This window comes from Protobothrops mucrosquamatus, unplaced genomic scaffold, assembly GCF_001527695.2.
Source record: "Protobothrops mucrosquamatus isolate PMUCROS unplaced genomic scaffold, P.Mucros_1.0 scaffold_132, whole genome shotgun sequence".
Lineage (NCBI taxonomy): Eukaryota > Metazoa > Chordata > Lepidosauria > Squamata > Viperidae > Protobothrops > Protobothrops mucrosquamatus.
The window spans coordinates 256405-259410 of record NW_015386208.1 but is presented as its reverse complement, the minus strand read 5'-3'; positions in this window follow the sequence as shown (position 1 = coordinate 259410).

Below are 3006 nucleotides of genomic sequence, written 5' to 3'. Positions count from 1 at the left end.
AAAAAAATAAACAATTATTTACTGATAGAATTCAAATTTTATTTTATTAGAAGTTATGAGTGCCCAGTTGACACTTCTATAGGAACAAGAAGTTAAAAGCATTCAAGGTGACAATTTAAAAGTTTCCATTCAGGATGCTGTATTTGACATCTAGACTAGTTATTCATCTCTCAGCTGTAAAACTATAGCATTCAAGCAGAAAATAAGAGGAACATATTGGAAAAGAACCAAATATCCTTGGTAAATCTTAAAACACATATTTCAGGTCAGGACCTGGAAAAAGATGACTGCTAGAGAAATCACTTGCTATCTACTAAAATGGAAAAGCTGCATACATAAAATTATTAATAACCTTGAGATTTTTACTATCGAGCTTTTTACTATTTGTTTTAAGACTAATTATTGTCAAGAAAAGTTTGAATAAGAAAACTGTTTTATTTGAATTAATATCTGAATGTTTGCATTTTCCCGATATATACCAAAGGTGGAGGGAATGAGCAGCATCTGAAACAAACACAACAACCTAAAAATGATGATGGGTATATGGTAACATTAAAATAAAGTGCTTTTGTTATATACTGAACAAAGTTATATTCATAAGCCATGACATTTGATGCAAGTTCATAAGTCACACTGTTTTTGTGATGATGTCATAAAGTATGTATTGCTATTTGCCCCTTCTTTCTCTCCCTGTCTTTAGAATAACATCTAAAGTTACATGCTTTGATACATATCAGGAGCAGCCAAGCTTTTTTTCAGTAAAAGGACTCTGAATAACTTGCTAAGATGGAAATACTTCAAAAAAAAAAATCAGCCAAGCAGGACAAATAGTTTTTTCACATTAAAAATTACACTTCACTGGCAATTTCAGAGGACTCTGAGGATCTTATTCAAGGCTTTGGGAAATTGCATTCAACCCCAAGAGTATATGGGGTTGTATACAGAAAAATATCAGAAAGCTTTTCTTAAAGTAGTTTATCAATTATTCACATGCTTTTGGACTAACTTTCCAGATTATGCAATACTTTTTGTTATGTTTGAATGCACATCAAAGCAACTTTTACTTTGATGGAGGCCGGATATATTTGTTTTAACCTAAAAAATTGTATTTTTGCTTGCCACCCAAGCCTTCATTTAGTAACAATGGACACAGGGCAGCTAAAATAATTCAGACCCATATTATTGATGGTAACAATAAAGTTTTGAAAATGCAGGGCCTCTGATACCTCTATTGCACAAAATCCAAAACAGACATCTAATCATAAAATAGGAAGGCTTGAAAAAATATGTTAAAACATTGATGATAGGCAATTATTTAGAGCTAATTAACTTCAGTAAAAAATTGTATTTCAATGGCATTTAGATGCTTAAATTCTTAAAAGTATAAGTGAAGTAGGGCCAAATTTCTTACTGTTAAATAAGAACTGTTCATATTGCTATTTTATTTACTTAATTATTTATCTATTTTCTACACTGCCCATCTCACCTAAGTGAATCCGGGTGGTTTACAATAAAAAAGTAAATGCAAAGCAAATACAAAGAAGTATCAAGGAATAATAACAAAAATTGGAAGTTGGAACTCATATAACTTACTACTTCATGAGTTTTCCATACAAATCTATCTATGATTACTCAGCATTAACTCTGTGCAAGGGTACGTATTCCCAAATAAATGTGTAGAGAAGTACTGCATTGATAGATGAATTATTTTTCCAGTGTTCTTAATTTTTTCAAATTTTGCTTACAAATTACCAGAAAAAAATTGAGGAAATACATAAATATGTGCATGCACGCACACACACACACACACACAAATACTCATTGACACTTTTTAAACTTAAAGAAAAAAAAATAAGAGAAAGCAAGAAATGTGGATTAGGAGAAAGCCAGTACAAGGGAGAAAAAAAATGTAGACTACAGTCCACATGTAATAAATTATAAAATCATGAAACACTCATTAAAGGGATTTCTGTCCTAGTGCCATCTTGAGCTCTTCTGCATCCCAAGGAAAGAAATCATGGGTTAGTTTCTCTGATGGAGCCATCATGGGCAGCCGGCAGCCAAGATTGAAAAGTGACTGAGAAATGTAAAATAAATGAAACCAGTTAATATCCATATCCTCTGTCATCACATATTGTACTCTCTGTACAATAAAATGACTGAAGAATGTGCTAAAATCTAAATAAAATCTAAATCAACCCAGAAAGGAAGGAGAAAAACAGATTTTTTTTTAATAGAAGAAAAGTTTCAGGAAACTGAAATATTGATTTGAGCATAATATTGTAACTCAAGTTCTTTAGGCTTAATATATCCCTTGTTCTGAATGTCGTTTTGTTTAGTATTTAAAATCTCAATATTCCAGTGCAGGCTTCTATATGTTTTCATAAAAACTTGACATTTTGCATATTATTTAATATCTATAATTTATCAATAATGTGGATAAGCCCTAATGTTACATTTGTACTATCGATAACATGCTTATTTATTTATTTATTTATTTATTTATTTAATTTTTATCCCGCCCTTCTCCTTACGGACTCAGGGCGGCTGACAGCCTTATAAAACAGATACAACAATAAAAATACCCAGTTTAAAACCTAATTAAAAAGAAATATTTACTGTGGCCTATGTCAATTAAAATTACTCTTAAAACCCCACTAAAATTCCCTAGGCCAATCCCGCTTGTTGGAAGAGCCATGTCTTTAGGGCACGGCGGAAGGAGGGGAGATCCGGGATCACCCGGATCTCTGGGGGTAGTTCGTTCCAGAGGATGGGAGCTCCCACCGAGAAGGCCCTCCCCCTGGAGATCGCCAGCCGGCACTGTCTGGCTGACGGCACCCTGAGGAGACCCACTCTGTGGGAGCGTACCGGCCGATGGGAGGTAATCTGCGGCAGAAGGCGGTCTCGGAGATATCCAGGTCCGATGCCATGGAGCGCTTTGAAGATGATGACCAGCACCTTGAAGCGCACCCGGAAGGCTACCGGCAACCAGTGCAGCTCGCGCAG